This window comes from Podarcis filfolensis, assembly GCF_964270895.1.
Source record: "Podarcis filfolensis genome assembly, chromosome: 11".
NCBI lineage: Eukaryota > Metazoa > Chordata > Lepidosauria > Squamata > Lacertidae > Podarcis > Podarcis filfolensis.
This window is the reverse complement of record NC_139613.1, coordinates 15,725,656-15,747,260: the sequence shown is the minus strand read 5'-3', so window position 1 is coordinate 15,747,260 and position 21,605 is coordinate 15,725,656. Positions and strand designations below refer to the sequence as shown.

Genomic DNA, 21,605 nt, shown 5'->3' with positions numbered 1-21,605 from the left:
TTGGCGTGCAAAATCGTTGTGTTTAAACCATCTCTCTACCTAGGTAAAGGTAAAGGGACCCCTGACCATTAGGTCCAGTCGTGGCTGACTCTGGGGTTGCGGCGCTCATCTTGCTTTATTGGCCAAGGGAGCCGGTATACAGCTTCCGGGTCATGTGGCCAGCATGACTAAGCCGCTTCTGGCGAACCAGAGCAGCGCACGGAAACGCCATTTAACTTCCTGCCGGAGTGGTACCTATTTATCTACTTGCACTTTCACATGCTTTCGAACTGCTAGGTTGGCAGGAGCAGGGACCGAGCAATGGGAGCTCACCCCCTCGCGGGGATTCAAACCTCCGACGTTCTGATCAGCAAGTCCTAGGCTCTGTGGTTTAACCCACAGCGCCACCCGCGTCCCTTTTCTCTACCTAGGTAGCGATCTTAAATGAGCCATTTTCCATCCTTGCACTATCCCAGCGGTTCTCAACCTGTGGGTCCCCAGATGTTGTTGGACCACAACTCCCATCATCCCTCAGCTCTGGTCTTGCTAGCGAGGGGTGATGGGAGTTGTAGTTCAACAACATCTGGGGACCCACAGGTTGACCCACAGCATGCACTATCCCATGCTGATATAGTAGTGCATCTGGTATGTTTTGATCAACAAGGCAGAAACCGCAAATGTTCCACTGCCATCACTAGGGATCCAAAATGTGGGTTTCGTTAGCGTTAACAGGGATACAGCTGGAAGTGCTTCCAAAGCCTGCTTGCAGATGTCTTGAGGAAAGAGAAAGAAGGAGTCATCACCGCCACCACTCGCCCCACTGGCTTGTAGTATTCACTGCTTTGGAGCTAGATGAACAATCGGTGCAGGTGTTGGGTGGGGAAAACGTCAGGTGCAGTTTTGTGTATTAATACTCCTTCAGGTCTCTGGTAGGAGTTGGGCATTTGGCAAGGACAGAGTACTGTATCCTATTGGCTTTCCACAGATTGCTGTGCTGTCTTAGTGTTGAGCCCAGTAACGACTGGGCAGGAATAGGAAACATTTTATGCTTGCAAAGAGTCAAGGATTGCAAGCATTTTATGCTTGCAAGAGTCAAGGATACAAAACTATCAAGGTCCCCAAAGCAGCCAAGATGGTTTGGGGCCCTTTCAGGGATGTTCCCCCAGTGGCTCTAGCATCTTAGGGGTGGCGCTGGATTAGAGAATCCTTGCCCTATTGCGCCGGTCCTGCATGCAATGGCCGGCGGGCTGTCTTGAGGCTGCCCACAAATGCCACCGAATAATGCAAATATAGGAATGAATGCTGCGGAGGGTCTGGAGGAGTTGCGGGGGAAACCTGATCGAAAGAGGAAGCAGATCTGAAGAGAAAAGAGCAGCCTGTGCGTGTCAAAGTACTTTAGGAGTAAAGTCTTTTTTTTCTTTCTGTTAAAGAGCTTTGCATTCTCCTTATTTGATCTGACACTTCCCTCTGGGCTTAGAGCACTGACACGTGCTACTTGGACTTAATTTCATCTTCCTTCTTAACAGGTGTGGGTTGCAAGGGAATGTCACATCCAGTGCCCTGCTCCTCTTCAATGCCCTTCACCTTTTAAAATAAAATAAAATAGTGCCCTCCTTTAAAGACAAGCTTCTGTGGGAACACAGCCCATTAAGTTCTGCACTCAATAGAAATAGACATACGCTGCTTAGATTTTTCTGTAGGAGGCTGCTGTGCTAACATACGTGGTGACTCAGTAATTTCTCTACCTTCTTTGCTCGTATGGCACTGCCTCTGCGTAAGATCCTCTGAGGCACCTGTGTTAAATCAATAAATATATGTTCATGTATACAGGCACCTCCCCACTTAACTCGGGGGTTATGTTCCTGGGTACCGTGCATATACGTGAAATTGCATATAGTGGGAAATGCCACCTAAAAAGCCATTAAACATCCTCCTTTCTCAACTCTCAACAGGCCTCAAAGGCTTATGGGATTGCTAGCTGTTTTCCTGCTCTTTTCTCACTATTTTTTGGCAGATTCCCCACTCATTTTGGGTCGTTTTTGCGTCATTTTGCAGTTTAATTATTATATACCGTATTTTTCTGTCTATAAGACGCCCTCTATTTTGGGGGACTCAGATTTAAGAAAATGGGAGGAGATGTATCCGTGTATAAGACGCCCCCTAATTTTTGACATTTTAAAGGGGAAAAACCCTAGTTTTATACATGGAAAAATACGGTAATTATTTACTGGTGCTACACGTCTATGTGACAGCGTGCAAGTTGAATGCTCGTTAAGTGGGGAGGCGCCTTCATCGTCTACACTGACTGGCAGCAGATCTCCTGGCCACAGACTGATGTCCTGGGATTGTGCTATAAACATCTACAGTGTAAACACGGGGGGAGGAAGGTTGTATACTTCCAATATGTTTGTGCAGGTTCCTCCCCCACCCCAGTACATAGGAAACTACCTTACAGCAGGCCAGAATATTTCTCTATCTAGCCCAGTATTGCCCACTCATACTGGCAGCTTTCAAAATTCTCATTGTTGTAGGCACGTTTTGCGACAGGGAACTTCATTAGCGTGATCAGTTTCTGAGCTCTGGGTGAAGTACTGCGCCTAAGATTTCAAATAATAATAATAATAATAATAATAATAATAATAATAATAATAATAATTTATTTGTACCCTCCCCATCTGGCTTGGTCTCCCCAGCCACTCTGGGCGACTTCCAACAAAGATTAAAAATACATTAAAATGTCACACATTAAAAACTTCCCTGAACAGGGCTGCCTTCAGATGTCTTCTGAATGTCAGGTAGTTGTTTATCTCTTTGACATCTGATGGGAGGGTGTTCCACAGGGTGGGTGCCACTACAGAGAAGGCCCTCTGCCAGGTTCCCTGTAGCTTTGCTTCTCGCAGTGAGGGAACCACCAGAAGGCCCTTGGTGCTGGATCTCAGCATCCGGGCAGGATGATGGGGGTGGAGACGCTCCTTCAGGTATACTGCAGAGTGGAAAGAAAGGAGGACCTTTTTCTGCCTCTCGACTTCCAGCCACTCTCTGAAGACTGGAGAAGAGACCCTCTTGACAATATTAGGGGGTGGGTGGGATGGGGAAGTATGGCTTTGTTTTTTGCAGTCTTCAGATGAGGACCAGACCATGTGAAAAATAAACGTAAGATTTTAGCTGCAGCTCATTCATTTTCAGCTTTGTATTCTTGCTATAAAAGAGCTTGCCTAGACACTAATAACCTAGGTTTAAGGTGCCATTTAGCTCCCAGCTTTCATATCTCAGTATCTAACGCTGGCAGCTGTTTTCCATAGTCCCAGGGAGAGGGCTTTCTCATCAACTGCTCCCTGATCCTTTTAACTGGAGATAGCAAGGATTGAACTCACGACCTTACATGTGCAAAGGATGTGCTGTCCTAGTGAGTTGTGTCTCCTCCTCTTCTCATTTTTAAATGACCCCCTGCACCCACAACACAATAGACCGTTTACGCCAGTGGTTCTCAAACTTTCCCCCCTCTGGGCCACACTTTGAAAATAAAAATTTGCTTGCACCGCACCATTTTTTTTTATTCATAAGAAATACATTGGGAAACAAAAAACAACTCCCAGCAGTGCTTGATTTATAGCACAAAACACAAGTACTTTATAATATGCTCACGGGACACCCAGAAAGTCTAAAGCAATGCATAAGAACATGAATCATTCCCAAAACACAATTATAAACAAGTCTTCTCCAGCGCTTTGTCTGAATGGCGATTCTGGATCACAAACAGGATTGACCTTGATGTGCTTGCTGCCGTTATAAAAAGATACCTATCCACCTTTGGCAAATAAAAGCAAATTATTTTGATACCGTACTACACTGAAATGTTTAAATGTTTCTTTGAATGTCCTTGAATCTTCTTGCTACTCCAGTGTGGCATGCCACACCTTTGTGAACCACTGTTTTACGCACATGTGTAACTTCAGACAAGAGGCCACACTGTTTGTCCTTTCTTCAGATGCTTAAAAAAAACCTGGAATGAGGATGCAGTGATGTTCAATACTGGAGACAAGCAACAGTAGCTGGACAGGGCATCACGCCCATACCTTGCTAGTTAGAGGCATTTGACTTAGACACTTGCAAAAACAATGCAGGACTCTTCTGATATTCTTAATTCAACAGAGAATTTATGATTACCCATGGAATTTGAGTACGCAAGCCAAAGAGGTAGACTAAAGCAAATAAATAAACCTGTCATATACTCTGTGCGCCATAATTCTTTATGAAATATTTGCACCAAAAACACACACGGAAAAGGTAGGATTTATACATTTCGCTTTGCCAGGATTTCTAACTGAGCGCCCTTGTTTTCTTCTTTCAAAAACAGGAAAAGCAGCTAATTCCATTGCTAAGGCTTATTTCAAGAAATGTCATGTGTTGGATGTGTGGCACATTTTTTTGCTGGGAGACCAGGATTCCTTTTGAAGCTTTCTGAGTGGCAAAGAATTAAAACTAGGGTCCCCAGTGAATGGAATGTCTGAAATACTCTGCAAATAGAAGTGTGCAATGGAAAAGGGAAAGGATCCACCCCAAAGTCACACTGTTGCTGTCCCTGCCCCATAGTTTCTCCTTGTTAACTGGAAATGTCAACATGGGTTCAGTAAGCTATTCCACACTACACACCAGTTTGAAGCCCATAGATAGTATAGTGTAGGGTCAGTGTCATTCAAGGATGCAACAGAAAATGCAGGGTAGACCGAGTGCTTTTCAAACTCAGAACAGCCCCCTGCAATGCAGGAATCTCAACTAATAGAAGAGTTTCCACCATGAGAAGGTAAGCCATGGCAATGGCAGTGTTAAGTTGTGGGTGAACATATCAGATGACACAGCGATTCTTCAAACAGCTCTTGTTTATTCACAGGCCAGAACAGAACTGAACTGAAGGGTTCAGCCAGCCTGCTTATATAGAGCTCCACTGCAATGCTACAGTAGCAACTTTCTGTAACTAGCCAATCACTGAACGTCACTTTCAATCCCCTATTTGCATATGTGGACCTGAGTGAAAACTATCTACAGTATCCCCCTGCTGGCCCAGGGTGAGAACTTCAGTACATAACAGGCAGGTTGCTTGTTACTGTCAATCCAGCCCCACTCCTCTGCAATGTGCAACCACTGGGAAACATTAGGCGTTTTGTAGGGTGGAACATCAGTTTGCAATGCCTGATGGTGAGGTCCAAGAGTCCTGGGCAACATTCGTACACAAACACCACCCCACAGCATGATCTACAATCTAATGCACAGGTTTTTTCCAGGAGACAGAGGTAATTCTTGAGACAAGTTGGTGTGGGCAAAGTTCCCAAATGGCTGGAATCTTAAAAACCTCTGACCGATCAAACAAAGGTCTGAACTAGAGTTGAAATTAAATGTTACATACCGTATTTTTCGCTCTATTAGACGCACCAGACGATTGGACGCACCTAGTTTTTAGGGGAGGAAAACAAGAAATAAGAAAGGAATGCAAAGCATCCTGAGCTAAGAGGGAGCGCTCCTCCATCTTCGCTCAGGAGGCTTTGCGGGGCTACCCCTGAAGCCAGGAGAGCAAGCGGGATCGGCGCGCACCGATCCCTCTTGCACTCCTGGCTTCAGCGAAAGCAAGCCTACTGGCTTTCCTCCTCCGGAGACTTCATCCCGTGGCTAAGCCAGAAGCTAGAACAGCCAGAAGGATCCCGCTCGCTGTCGTGGCTTCTTCTTTCTCTCTCTGGCCGGGAGAGGCTGCTATGGCAGAAGAAAAGACAGCCAGCGGGATGGATCCCGCTCGCTGTCCTGGCTTCTTCTTTAGCCACGAGCAGCCTCTCCCAGGCAAGGGGAGCCTTCATCCCCTGCCCAGGAGAGGCTGCGCGCGGCTAAGGCTCCCCCAAGAGCCGTGCTCCCTTTAAAGAGCGCGCGGAGCATGTGTGCCGCTCTTGGGGACTTTTCCCGAGAAGGGAGAAGGGCAGCCCTTCTCCCTTGGGGAAAAGGCTCCGTGCGGCTCTTTAAAGGGAGCTCCATGCGGCTCTTTAAAGGGAGCGCTGAGCAGAGCCTCCCGCCTGCATTCTCTCCATAAGACGCACACACATTTCCCCTTACTTTTTAGGAGGGGGGGGGGAGTGCGTCTTATAGAGCAAAAAATACGGTAAATTTTGTAATCTGTCATATTTTGCAAATCAGAGAAGTGGAGTGAGGGCTTTTCTTCCTGAACCAGTTTCTGCATTTCTTAGCCTATTGGATTCTTTCAGATGATCGGTGTCAAAATAAGTGACGTTTTGAGGCAGTAAAATAGGTTGGTGGCTACACAAACATTACCAAAACATTGCACACTATGCAAATAATGCTTCCTTGCAACCTAATTGAGAATTTTAGGTCCACTCACTTCCAAATACAAATCTTTCCACGTACTTGGGAACCCCTCTTCATTTAACTTCTTAGTTTCCCAGATGCTAGGAAGTTACAGGAAAATAAATAAGCATGCCTTATTTAAATGCATTGAAGTAGCTCGGCAAATTTGTGTATGCTAGAGACTTGCAGTGTGGTGATTGAGGCCATATGTGGTGAATACTCCTAAGCATTACCAGCTGGGTAACATAGGAAACTGCCTTATACTGAGTTGGACTATTGGTCCACCTAGGACAGTGTTGCGTACACGGACTTGCAGCAACTGTTGATGCTAAATTTATATTAAGTGAATAGCAGAAAGCATGGTAGGGACGCGGGTGGCGCTGTGGGTTAAACCACAGTGCCTAGGGCTTGCTGATCAGAAGGTCAGTGGTTCGAATCCCCGCAACGGGGTGAGCGCCCGTTGCTCGGTCCCTGCTCCTGCCCACCTAGCAGTTCGAAAGCACGTCAAAGTACAAGTAGATAAATAGGTACTGCTCTGGCGGGAAGGTAAATGGCGTTTCCGTGCGCTGCTCTGGTTCGCCAGAAGCTGCTTAGTCATGCTGGCCACATGACCCGGAAGCTGTACACCGGCTCCCTCGGCCAATAAAGCGAGATGAGCGCCGCAACCCCAGTGTCGTCTGCGACTGGACTTAATGGTCAGGGATCCCTTTACCCTTTTAGAAAGCATGGTTCCAGGGAATGTTTACTATTATGGCAGCAAATGCATTTGATGGTTGAATTACGCATAAAAAGGGCTAGATGTGCTCTTTCTAATGTTGTGCCTCCAGGAAGAATCTTCAAAAACTGATTTCTGCGTCCTACGCTAGAGCTTCACTCATAACTTAAAACGTGAATATCAAGCCTGAATTTATATATGATCTGAAGAGAAACCAGGGTATCTGATCAGAGTTTCTGATGTGTCGTGTGGGGAGCAGATCTTGGCTTTTTGCATGCAGATTTCAGGATGAATGAACTGTCGTATTCCCCTACACACATAGGCACACACACTTCATCTCAGCAGTATTTGCGGCAGTCTGATTTTAATACTCTGGCAGTCTCTGTGACCATATCTCCCTCTAGTGGCGTCCCTTAAAGATTCATTGTGCAGATTCTATGGCTAAAAAGGCATAAGGCACAGACTTCAACGCTGCAATTTGATCTGGTCTGGTGGCTTCATATTTTGTCTGCAGGAAAATGAGATAGGGTTGGGTATCCATTGCTGCAGATGCGCTGAGAATATGGCAAATGATGTTTTATGGTCAGTCCCTTTTTTGCCATCTTTTTTGCTTGAAATGTTTGCTTAATAGGGAGAAGTTGCAAGACTTTGACATTTTGTCATTGTTTGGCTACAGACAACAGTTTGAGGTACTGTAGTCCTGGAGCTAGGATCTAGGGTGATCACATTAAGACTGAAGACCAATGAGGAGGCAGGAACAATGATAATTTTATATCCCCAGGGCTGCATACACACTAGACCTATAAAGCACAACAACAACACCCCCTGCCACAAAATATGGGAGCTGTAGTTTACCCCTACAGTTCCCAGCTCCTTAGCAAACTACAGTTCACATAATTCTTTGGGTGGGGGAGTCGTGCATTGAATGTTCTTTAAAGATCTGGTGCGTAACTCAGCCTAGAAATGGTTTTATTATTCTTATACAGTGATACCTTGGGTTAAGAACTTAATTCGTTCTGGAGGTCCGTTCTTAACCTGAAACTGTTCTTAACCTGAGGTACCACTTTAGCTAATGGGGCCTCCCGCTGCTGCTGCGCCACCACCGTGCAATTTCTGTTCTCATCCTGAAGCAAAGTTCTTAACCCGAGGTACTATTTCTGGGTTAGCGGAGTCTGTAACCTGAAGTGTCTGTAACCTGAGGTACCACTGTAATTTGCTTTTAGGAATAATAGTTGTTTTTAGAACTTGCATTGTTATTGCTTTCTGTATTTTGTCTCATTTTTATGTTCATGTACACCACTTTGCTTCATAGCCTGAGGCAATCAATGCACAAACTTGGAAAATTTATAATAAAGGAACACACAAAGAGGCAGGTCAGAACTGAAGAGAAACCAAAGGATACAGGGACACATGGCAGAACTCAGGAAGGCCTTATTATTGGCCAAATGAGTCTTAACAGGAACAGAAAGCCACTGTCTAGTCCTTCCTGTCCAGGAGGTCCTAATAGTCACCTTGGATGGGCAGAGTCAGTCCAAGACTGGAGTGGTCATGCAACATGCAGTTCACAAATCGAATGTCTCCCAACTTGAGACTTGGTAGCTCCTGACATGATTTTGCCACCATGATCTGAAACACTGTGTGCGCTTTGATGCCCATGTGGGCAGTAGCAGTGTTGTGGGGCTGCGCTCCTCACCTGATATCCGCATGGCTGAGTTGCTGCTGCATCCTGGAACAGAGATGGGGAGAAGCAAGAAGTAAATACAGTTGTACCTTGGAAGTTGAATGCCTTGTGAATTGCACGTTTTGGCTCCCGAATGCCGCAAACCCGGAAGTGAACATTCTTTGGAACCCGAATGTCTGACGCGGCTTACGCGGCTTCCGATTGGCTGCAGGAGCTTCCTGCAGCCAATCGGAAGCCGTGCCTTGGTTTCCGAACGTTTTGGAAACCGAGCAGACTTCCAGAACAGGTTCCATTCGACTTCTGAGGTACGACTGTACACCCTTAGGCATGCTAGCTACAAATGCATTTCCTTTCCCTTTTGCTGAGGGGGACTGTTTCATGCACACATCCTCCTGCACTGAAATGAGTTTGGATGAGATTGTGGGTGGGTGTACTTTGTTTGTTTGTTTGTTTGTTTGTTTTGCATCCCTGGGAAATGGGTCTGAGAAGGAAGACTTCAGATTAAGTTTACAACAACATTTCTGGGCGGTGTGAATGACAGGCTGTGTACATGTGACTTTTCGTGTATGCACAACATTACCCCTAATGAAGAGCCATCCTTTAGTTCCTTGCTTGATTTGTTTCCCCTCAAACCAGCTTCCATCTGATTCGAAAAGGTAAGCCACAGTCACTTCACTGTTAAGCTGAGGTGTGTCCATTTGAGACAGTTTCTTGCACATGTGCAGATGACCGCTTCACGAATAGGAGTTTGGGCATGGTCGCAGGAATGGAGAAACCAAGTGGATAAATGGACATTGGGTGAAGACTTTCCTGCGCTCTTTCTGGCGTGTACCTCAACATTCAACTGCACGGCAGGGGTAAATGGCCGTGTGTTTTAAGCCGCTAATGTGTACATAACTCCAGAACTGCTGCATTTATGGTTGTGCTGCCCAAGTATTTCTGGTGGAGGGCCAAAAGTTTATGATATGTTAAATACATGGAAGCATTCCAGCTTTTGTTCTTATTTTAAAAAAAGCAGCCTGGGGGGCAGGAGGATAGCAGAATTGAGTCTGTTATATGAGAGGAGGGGTAGGGTGGTGATTTGTGGTTCGAGTTGAAATCTTCCCCTGAGAGTTGCTATTTCCCCAGGAGAGAAGTTGTCACTGATGCCAATTGAGCTATGAGAGGTGAAAGGTTCTAATCCTGACTAGGCTTTCTTGCCACTGCATTGTAGGGTTCTTCTGTACTTAAAAAGTAATGAAAACATATGTGGGAGAAATTCAACATAGCACTGTGACAGTCAGTCCATCAGTGCAAGTACAGTGGTACCTCGGTTTTCGAACATCTCCGTTGACAAACATTTTGGTTTTTGAATGCCGTAAACCTGGAAGTAAATGCTTCGGTTTTCGAACACGCCTCAGAAGTCAAACATGCCGCGCGGCTTCTGCTGAGTGCAAGATCCTGAGGCCTAGCGTTCGGCTGTTGAGTTTTCGGTTTTCAAACGTTTCAGAACCCGAATGGTCTTCCGGAAGGGATTACGTTTGAAAACTGAGGTACCACTGTATTTCAGCCAGATAAATCAATCTCTCCTCCTGCTATACACTGTTCTTTGGGTTATACTCAGAGCTGATTTCAGGGGGTACATGGGGGAACCCTTTTGTGCTAACAGAAGTCCTCTTGTGGTCTTCCATTAGTTGAACCCCACACTTTGTATTTAACTCATTTACTAGTTTTTCCCAGATTCCCACCCAGCTTGGTTCATATTCTTTTTAATGTTTTAGTTCGGTTGTGCACATTTGAATAAAGAAGTGAGCAGAGGCAAGAGAGGGTGGGGCAGATGCCCTATCAACAAGGAACAAATTTGCACCCTGAGCCTTATTTACCATTGCCCTGATCCAACAGGAAGAAATGTGCATGTGAACAGTGTGTGTGTATTTCCCCAGGCAGAGAGCCCCAGTCCAGGAACTACACCAGCCATCAATCGCACAGTCCATCTGTTTGGAAGTGTGATGGAATCCAGCCCTTTGATCCTCTGTCCAACTTCCAGAATAGATGGCTGGTGGTGCTTTTGAGATAACCTGCTTTGGGCTCTGGACAGGCCCTGGCTCCAGAACTGGAACTTCCAGCTTTTGGGGACGACGGCACACACCTGCAGACCCCTTTGCACACGTCTCCTCTTGCTGTGGAGAAAGAGACAATAAAACTGATTTATATTGATGCCAAAGCACGCAGGTATTTAGAGGGCAAGATCTTCAGAATCAACGAGGGTTTTTTCTAATGCAAAATGCAGCCTGTGTGTTAAATAAAGATGTCTAGAAAACTGGATCCTGCTGCTGTTTTAAACTGGCATCGTTCTCTGCACAATGCCTAAGAGGCATGGCTGTGGGCAGCTCAGACATTTGTAGTGAGTGGTGCTGCAAAAAAGAAACTGCTAGCACATTTGCTAAGCAGGGTCCGGTATGGTTTCGAATTGGATGGGGGACAGTGCATTGAGATTTCTGCATTTCAGGGGGTTGGACTAGATGATCCTCTGACCCCTTCCAATTCCGGGATTCTATTATTCATGTCCCATTCTCCCCCTGGTGTGGATAGCCACTATTTGCTCACAAAGCAGACCAGGACAATGATGGTTGAGAATTGGAAGGGATACTGAGGGTCACCTAGTTCATCCCCTACAGTGCAGGAATCTCAACCAAAGCATCCATGACAGATGGCCATCCAACCTCTGCTTAAAAACCTCCAAGGGAGTTCACAACCTCCTGAGGCAGTCCGTTCCACTGTTGAACAGCTCTTACTTTCAAACAGTTCTTTCTGATGTTTAGTTGGAATCACCCTCCTTGTAACTTGAATCCATCAGTTCAGGCCCTAGCCACTACCAGGCAAAAACAAGCTTGCTCCATCTTTCCTGTGACAACCCTTTAGATATTTCAGAATGGCTATATTATCTCTTCTCAGTCTCCTCTTATCAAGGCTAAACATACCCAGCTCCCTCAACCATTCCTCATAAGGCTTGGTTTCCAGACCCTTGATCATCTTGGTTGCCCTCCTCTGCACACAGCTTGCCAACAGCCCAGAACTGGACACAGTATTCCAGAGAGTCTGTGGCTCTCTGGACTCCAACCCGCATTATCCCCAGCCGCTATGGCCAAAGGTTAAGAATGATGGGAATTGTAGTCCTGCAACATCCTGAAGAACATGGGTTTCTCCATCCCTGTCTTGGGAGGCCCAGTCTAGCTTGCTCAACTGACAGCATTCAGGGCACCTTGCTTTGTCGACCCAAGCCTTACTGGCTAGTTGATAACTCAGGACTTTGATGGCACAGCTTCATTTAATGAAGAAAAACGTGTATACAAACTCTTGGTGACCTCTTTGCCCTTTTTGCACAGTAGATCCTTATATTGTACTATAAGGGTTTTCAAAACTCCCATCACTTTTGAAAGCGGTTTGCCATGTGGAATTATGATCAGCAGAGGCTGCTATTCAAGAAACTCAAATCCAAAGCAGCCTCGGATGTGTAGAACTAGCTGTGTGGTTTTTTTGTGGGGTTTTTTTTTCATGCTGGCTCCCTATAGCAAATTAAATTTCATTTTTAAAAGCCTACCATATTTAGTGGCTCTAGATAGGAGAGACATATAAATAAAAGTAGGTTTGCAAATTATCTACTCACTGGAGTAGCTGGGAATGTATTTTTCCACAGTGCTAAGAAGTTCCCCTTTGGCCCTGATCTGTGTCTCATTTTATGCTTCTTGCGCATACATTGTGAAATGAACCCCCTTGCACATTTGTTGCTCCAGCCAATGTACATATCACATTTGGCTTCAAGATACTGTACTTTATGTCTGCTGTCATTTCAGGCTTCAAAGCCAAGTGATGCTGGAGCCGCCAGTTTTCTGTTTTGAAAGAGAGGCTTCCAAACAAAAGATGCTCACGATATTTATAAAACTTCTGCCCACGCCGGTTTATTCTGCAGAGCCCAAGTGGCTGAGAAGCCCAGAGCTTAAACTCTCTGCCGCACTTTCTTCTCATGAAAAAATAAGCACGGCGACAAAGGAAAATGTATTAGCGTGGATGAAATGTTATCCTATTTGGTTATATTTTAATATTTTGTTTAAGCATCTATTCTGGAGTGTCGTTCTGCGCAAGTTTCAAAGAGGCCCTTTTGTAAAGCTGTGGAACTAAGAATGAAAAAGGGTCTGGACAGCAAGATAAACGAACACAATGAGAAGGCTTTGGGCTGGAATATGTGCAACAGCAGCACCACGTGAAAACTTTTATGGGTGAATTGGCTCAGTTGTAACCCAACACAGAGAACTTCTCATCAACTTTCGGGGGTCCCCTGGCCACCTCAAATATTTTATTGGGGGGGGGTCAAAGGGACCTCGGCCCCTAGGAGTTGACTCCTATGTATGAATAAATCCACAGTGCTTCCTGTCATGTAGAGAAGGTATTTGGCCATTTCACCTGCAGCAAAAATCAGAAAAGCAATGACTGGTCAGCGCTATCATCTGGTAGTGCCTAACACACTGAGTCCATGAAAATAAACCCCAACTGTGTATCTTTTTGATTGCTTTAGCAGAATTACGTGAGCCTGGCCTACAGCCTTGGACCCAAGAACCTAGTTTTGTGTCACTGCCTGTATTGCCTGTGAAAAAGTGAAAGGGCAGGTTCCCGTTGAAGACGGCAGTGAAGTTGGAAAGGGTGAAGAAAGGTCTTCGGGGGGTGGGAGTTAATGGAGACGCCATCTGTGCTCGCAACATTAAATTCGACGTCTGAAAGAATGCCCAGACTCCTGACTGGAGAAAGTGATCAAGGGAAAATCCGGGAAGAAAATCCTCATCTATGATTTAAGCCTGGATTCTTGAAACATTAATAAGTGGCAGGCTTATGGCACGTTTTGGACATGTGCTTGCTGGTGCATGAAAATGCAGTGGAAATTGCCTGGATGAGATAGAAAAGCAATCGGCTTCGTATAGCTCTATGTCTAAAAAAAGGTAAAAGTTAAAGGACCCCTGAACGGTTAAGTCCAGTCAAAGGCGACTATGGGGTTGTGGTGCTCATCTCGCTTTCAGGCCGAGGGAGCCGGCGTTTGTCCATAGACAGCTTTCTGGGTCATGTGGCCAGCATGACTAAACCACTTCTGGTGCAACGGGACACCGTGATGGAAAACAGAGCGCATGGAAACACCGCTTAGCTTCCCACCACAGCAGTACCTATTTATCTACTTGCACTGGCATGCTTTCAAACTGCTAGGTTGGCAGGAGCTGGGACCAAGTAATGGGAGCTCACCCCGTCATGGGGATTCGAACCACCGACTTTCTGATCAGCAAGCCCAAGAGGCTCAGTGGTTTTGACCATGGCACCACCTGCGCCCCTATATCTATAGCTATATGAAGTAGGTTGCTTTTCTATTCCATCCTCCCAACATTGACATTGCTGCAGCTCACCGCGTAGGTCACCTAGAGGTGGGCCAAGGTCGCAGTAAGGTTGGTGGAACCAATTTGGCTTTCTTGCCAGTGTGACTGCTGCACAGCCCTGATTCTGCCCCTGCCCTGCCCAATCCAGGTGGCTGTAGCGATGTTGATGTTGGGGAGGACGTGCTCTCTCTCACTACACTGGCCACTACTGATCTGTAGGGCATACCTATGTTTATAGGGAGGGTATCCCTGCAGGGACATGGGTGGCGCTGTGGGTTAAACCGCAGAGCCTAGGACTTGCCGATCAGAAGGTTGGCGGTTCAAATCCCCGCAACGGGGTGATCTCCCATTGCTCGGTCCCAGCTCCTGCCAACCTAGCAATTCGAAAGCACATCAAAGTGCAAGTAGATAAATAGGTACCGCTCCGGCGGGAAGGTAAACGGCGTTTCCATGTGCTGCTCTGGTTCGCCAGAAGCGGCTTAGTCATGCTGGCCACATGACCCGGAAGCTGTACGCTGGCTCTCTCGGCCAATAAAGTGAGATGAGCACCGCAACCCCAGAGTCGGCCACGACTGGACCTAATGGTCAGGGGTCCCTTTACCTTTACCTATCCCTGCAGCACCCCTGATGTAACTTACCTGTGACTAGTGATGGGGAAATTTCCCTCTGCTTGAATTCAGAAATTAGTGGCTTTATATTCAAACATGAAGGAGACCTATTTGCGGCTGCCTGGTGCACGTTCAGTAACTAAGAAGCTGGAGACATCAAGGTACCGTCATCAGAAGGACACAGAAATGCTAGACGTTTTCTGCCGTGTACATGGCCCTTTGCATTTGTAATGTAAGCAAAACATTTTCTCACATGTTGTTTTACCACCAATGACCAGAAGCCTACTTGGGATACCATTAGGGAGAGTAAGCTCATGTGCTTGCCAGATTTGCTCAAATTAAAGCAAATTTTAGTGTTTTGAAATCTAAGGCAGAGAGTAGTATGTTTGTGTGCTCTGAGGAAGTTCATAAATTGCTGCTTTTATTTTTGTGAAGAGAAAGGAAACACAACCTTTTGATAACACTGTCCCCTCTGGTTATACGTGCTTCTTGTGTTACTCTGAACGTTAAACAGAACCAGAGTTAAAAATAGTTTTTGTGCTGAAATCTCTCAGGATTATACATGTCCTTAGGTTATTTTCTGTAACAATAACCTTTGTACCAGACAAGGGAAGAAAACATTCAACGTACCGCCTTTGGCCGAACAAAACAGTTGCACAAATAATATTGGGGACAAATTGAGCGCTGAGGAAACACTTTCTTCACTTTGGAAGCAAATGAGTATTTTATGTAGCACGAAAGAAGAAGAAAGCAGGAGCTGCTTATTTTGAGGTACTGATGTTTATTGGGGTTGTGTGTGTAAACCTGTTTGGCTGAGTAATGGTTGGTGTCCATTCTGTATGGCTTGGATTCCATCCCATATGGTGTCCATTCCACTTTATACAACATGGGAGACAGAACCAGAAAATTGTGGAGCTGGAAGGGACCCTGAGGGCCATCTAGTCCAACCCCCTGCAATGCAGGAAGCATGGCCAGCATGGCCAATGGTTAGGGGTGATGGCGGAGATGTAACCCAACAACATCTGGAGATCAATGGTTTCTCCATCCCTGGGCTGAAGGTTCCCTAATGTGTGTGCACATCTTCGGCATTCAAAATGTGCCTTTCATGGTCAGACACTAACAAATGCACCGCAGGCATATACATGCTGATACATTGCGTGGGAATCGGCCCTCAATATTAACACAGGGCAATTACGTATAAACAGAAGTCTGAGTTTTACTGAGTTGTTTTCAAGTGATGCAAACATCTGTGCAGAGAAACTTCAGATGTGGCCATTTAATGACTCCTGTTTACCGCCTCTGAATGAAAATGCCATGAGAATTCCATTACTGATCATGCCAAAGATCCAAGTAGACTGGCAGTTTTTTCTCCTATGGTCAGTGAGAGGCCCCTGGAATCTCCTCGGCAGACATGAATAGCCATCCCCTGTTGCTTGTCTCCAACACCTGGTATTCAGAGGGGCGCTGTCCCCGTTAGCTAGTAAACTAATAATTCCTCCACAAATTTGTCCTTAAAAAAAAAAAGTCATTTAAATAGCGGCCATCGCCACTTCTAAGGGTAATGAATCCCCTTAGATAATAAATAAGGACTTTCTTTTTCTGTACATCTGCACTGACTATAAATAAGTTTCATTGGGTGACCCTGAAGTCTTCTCTTAGAATGCTCAGTGCCCTACCCAAAGCAGGCCTGTACCATATATGTTCATCCATGTTATTTATAATACGTGGCCATTTTGTTTTTATTTAAAGGGTTTATAACCCACTTATAAAAGGACCTTTGGGAGTCATCCAGCCCAGTGCCCTGCTCATGGCCGGATCTACATTGCAGGGTGCAGCTACATCACCATTCCTGACCAATGGTTGTCCAGACTCTACTTAAATATCTCCAGCAATGGAGAGTCCACTGTCTCCTGAGGCAGGATGTACCACTGTCAGAAAGCTCTTGCCATTAGGAGCTTTTGCTGAAATCTGTTTCCCAGTAGTCTCTGCCTATTGTCTCTATTCCTGCCCTCTGGGCCAACAGAGAGCAAGTTTGGTCCACCTTCTGCATGAGGGCCTTTCAGATATTTGAAGACAGCTATCATGCCTCACCTTTTCCCAGGCTGAACAGTTCCTCACAGGACTTACTTAGGCCACTTCCTCACCTTGCATTTAAAGCTCTTTTAAACCTTTCAACATTCATGGAGAAACCTGGGAACTGTAGTTTGTGAAGGGTGTTGAGAGTTGTTAGGAAACCACGATTCCCTTCTCAGAGCTGCCGTTCTCAGAATGGGAACCATGGAAATAGACCAGCTGAGTACATGAACTTTACTCCCAACACATTTCAAATATAACTTCTCCTCAAGTTATACAAGTTATATACAAATAAGCATGTTGGGAATCAAGTCAACTTGGGTCTTCTTGGACACTTGTTACATTTGTCTGGTCCCTCTTTTTCTGTGCTGAGCAATGTGTTCATTCCTGTCCATTTCCTGGGTACCATTCGAAACTCTGTTTGATTCTTCCGGCAATATTTTTTCACAGTAGATGTCTGAACTGTCTGAGTTTATGATACTTGACAGACGCAGCAGATTAGCATAGCCAGGAGTGGGAAGGCGGAATATTTTTATGAAGCTGCAAGAAAAGTCTTTTACCAGAGTGACCTTTCGTGCTCTAACATCTCTTTCTTCCCCATCCTGCTACAACCCATTTTGTTCAGTGTAAAAACAACCACACACACACTCCTTCCAAATGGTCCCTCCCTGATCCATCCTTCTCTTCTTCAGCTCCTCTAGCATCACTGCCAGAAGCCCAGGTGGGCAAGTTCAAAGGAACAGCACAAAACAATCCACGCAGATGCCAGTGGGATGGAGGTTTTATCAAGAGTTTTACCATACAATCTTATCATATGCTTTCTCAGAAGCCTCACCAAATTCAGTGACACTTATTCCCAATTACTCCCTAGGATTGCAAGTTTAAGTCATCTTACGGGCTCCCATGTGTTGCGCCTGAACAATCCTGAGCTGTAAAACTGATGGGGTTCTTTATTTATTTAGATGGTTTAAATACCACCCTTCCCACAGGCCACAGGGGGTGGTTTACAAATAAAAACATGTAAATAAGAATACGTAAAATCCATTAAGAGATACAGTCCGTTGTAAACTCACAGAAATAGATCACTGAATGACAATAACAGTAGCAGCAGCTGGGTCTCTTCTCCTCCAAATGCCCTCTGAAAATTATTCATCTTGGCCTGGAGCTACAGAGATGAGGCCAGGCGGACCTCAGCAGGGAGAGATTTCCACATGCAAGGAGCCACCACTGAAAAAGCCCTTTCCCAAGCCTGCACATCATGTGCCTCAGCCCGCTTAGGACCACTGCAGATAAAAACCCCAACTCTAAAGCCCAACTTCCTAAATCAAATAGGCGCAAAGTAGATTTGAACCTGCTTTATGCAGAGTCTGATAGTTAGCTTAGCATGTCTCTGAATACCAGTTACCAGGGGTCACAGGTGAGTCGGGTGCTGTCACGCTTTTGGGCTTCCCACAGGCATCTTTTTGGCCACTGTGAGCGCAGGATGATGGACTAGATGTGCCGTTGGCCTGATCCAGCTAAAAGGCTCTCCTTAATGTCCTTATGCCAGTCAGTGTAAAACCAGGGTTTCCCAAACTTGGGTTGGGGCTTCATCTGGTTTTGGACTACAATTCCCATCATCCCTGACTACTGGTCCTGCTAGCTGGGCGTGATGGGAGTTGTAGTCCAACAGCAGCTGGAGACTGAAATTTGGGAAACCCTGCTGGTAGATAATACTGATTTAGATGGATTCATAGTATAGGATATCTGCATGAATTCTGGTATTATAGCTACAGCAGCTGCTGACTTCTCTGTGTGATTTCAGGCAGTGGTCTTTTCCAGCCCTGGTGCTTGAGATTGCTTTTAAGGTGAGATCCCTCTGATTGAACCAGGACCTGTAGTTGCAAGATGGAGCTGTAGTTCCTTCCCATCGGAGCACGTGGGTCACATACTCTTGTGTAGTGAGGTCCAGATAAACGGAAGTGCTACTGTGTGTCTGTTTCTCTTCAGCCTTTTATTGGCATTAGATCTTTCAAAGAATGCACACACAACAATGCATTATTTATGTTGCACTGTGGGAATGTTTTGTACATCACGTCCCCCCCTCCTCCATCCCCTCCATGACACATTCCAGTTCTGAAGCTTATTTATATTTTCCTTGAATTAACGTTTTCTGTTTCGTATGGCTATCGAGGGACTGCTCTAAATGGGAAATAAAATGCGGCGCTCTGTCAGGCCTGATGCAAGCGAGCAGGTTTCTTGTGCTCCATTTCCATGTTTAAATAATGATGGGCTGAGAGCATACCATATCTCCATGTGTCAAGAGAGTTGCCTGATCAGCTGGAAAGCCGATATGAATCCCACCCCCGTTAATTCTCCTGAAAATTGTTCGCTACAAATCTGGATATCGAAAATTTGAAATTTAACACCAATCTTTTCAATCCCATGATATTTGAAGTCTGTGCTGGTTATCACATAGTAATTAATTAGTTATATTTGGCAGTATTTAATGGCTGACACACAATACAATTTGGTATCTGATAGCTAGCAAGCTTATGATATTTTTAGTAATTTTTAACTATCGCTGGAATTCTTGATGCATCTGATAACACTGGTCAACAACAAATTTGTTGTCTGCGTTTTTTCAGTTGATTTAGGACGAATCTGATGCGCTGAATCCAAAAATCACATTGGTTTTGCTCAATCAGGTCAAGTTTTTGAGCTATGGCCACATGTCTTTTTTTACGTTTTTGTTCACATGTACGCTTGTGTGGAGCATTTTAGAAGAAGTTGGTGGGGGTAAAATGCCATGTCGAATAATTGTTTTGATTGGAAATGTTTATTTTAATGACAAGAAGTATTCAGGTCCGATAGTTCTGGGTGATCATGTCGAAAAGGGATCAGTTTGAAGTCATAAAACCTCAAAATCTTCCATAAATTGGTGCGGCTGGGATCAACAGAAAGAACCGGAGCAGCCTCAAGTATCCTGATCTTCAATCAGCATGTCGTCCTGTAGCTCATTGTGATGAAATTCCAGTGCCTATCTTCGGAGAACTTCCTGACATTAGTGACGAAGATGCCTCCAGTGTTGAAGGACATGAAGAAGAAGAAGTGGTTCTTGAAGATGATGCTCCACATCCATTTTCCCAAAAGGAGTTGAATGATCTAGTTTGCGACCTCAGCTTGTCAAAGGACTCTGCCGAACTGTTGGCATCCAGATTGAAGGGAAAAAACCTCCTCCCTGACAGTGCTCGCATCAGCTTCTTCCGCAACAGGCATCAAGAGTACCTCCGTTTTTTCTCGGAAGAGAAGGACTTGGTGTACTGTGCAGGTATTGCGCAGCTTCTGCTCAAGCTTGGAGTGCCACAGTACGAACCCAAAGATTGGAGACTGTTCATTGACAGCAGCAAGCGATCACTGAAATGTGTTCTGCTACACAACGGCAACCAGTTTGCCTCTATACCCCTGGCTCACTCGAGTACACTGAAGGAGAACTATGAAGCGGTGAAGTATGTGCTGGAGAAAATTGGTTATGATCAGTATAAGTGGTTTATTCGTGTTGACCTGAAGATGGTGAACTTTTTGTTGGGACAACAGTCTGGCTTCACCAAGTACTCATGTTTTCTGTGCATGTGGGATAGTAGGGACTGTGCTCAGCATTACACGAAGAAGGACTGGCCTGTGCAGGAGGAATTGGTACCTTGCAAAGAAAGGAACGTCATCAACGACCCTCTGGGGGACAGAGGCAGAATACTCTTCCCACCGCTGCATAATAAAGCTCGGCTTAATCAAGCAGTTCACCAAGGCTCTGGACAAGGATGGTGACTGCTTCACTTAATTGTGCCAGGCTTTTCCAGGATTGACCATGGAGAAGTTGAAAGCTGGCATCTTTGACGTTCCTCAGATCCGTCAGCTCATCAGAGATCCAGAGTTCAGAAACTCAATGAACGAAGTGGAACTGGAAGTGTGGAAGGCATTTGTTCTGGTAGTGAAGAACTTTCTTGGCAACAATAAGGCCAGAAACTACGCAGAACTTGTCAACAAAATGCTGACTGCTTTCAGAAACTTGGGCTGCAACATGAGCGTCAAGATGCACTACCTATTTTCACATATGGACCGGTTTCCTGAGAACCTGGGTTCAATGAGTGACGAGCAGGGGGAGAGATTCCATCAGGACATGAAAGAGATGGAGACCAGGTATCAGGGTCGCTGGGACGCAGTCATGATGGCTGACTACTGTTGGACTCTGAAGAGAGACCTCCCTGCCGCTGAGCATTCCAGGAGTTCCAAGAAACGGAGGTTTAAGCCCTGAATTCAGGCAGTGCAAAAATACCCTAAATCAGTTGTAGAAATCTAGACAACATTCAAAAAGTAAAAAATTGTTGCCCAGTGTAATTGACAGCTTCATCCAGGGGTATCCAATCTGGCAGCCTCTAGATGTTGTTGGAGTACAATTCCCATCATCCATGACCATTGCCCATGTTGGTTGGGGTCATGGGAATTGTATTCCAACATCATCTAGAAGGCACTACGTTGACTCTTCTTGGATTAGGCTTCCCCAACCTGTTGCCTTCCGAATGTTTTGAACCAGGACTCTAATCATCTCTAACCATTGGCCATGCTGCTTGGGAGTTATAGGTGCAAGACATGTGGTGCACACCAGTTTGGGGGAGGCTGCTATTGCATGCACACACCAGAATGATAAAAGAGACTGTTGGTAAGGTTAAAGTCGTCAAATTTGAAATCAGGAGTTTCAAATTTGAAATCCTGTCAAATTTCAAAATATTTTGTTTCGGTTCAAGTTATCTCAGTAATCAAAACCATGTGGAAAC

At 45.4% G+C, this 21,605-nt stretch overlaps 1 protein-coding gene across 4 annotated transcripts in view; it reads left to right on the top strand.

Moving 5' to 3' along the window:
• PDZD2 (PDZ domain containing 2) overlaps positions 1-21,605 on the top strand; it is a 240,176-nt gene that overhangs the window by 65,917 nt on the left and 152,654 nt on the right. The window lies entirely within an intron of this gene.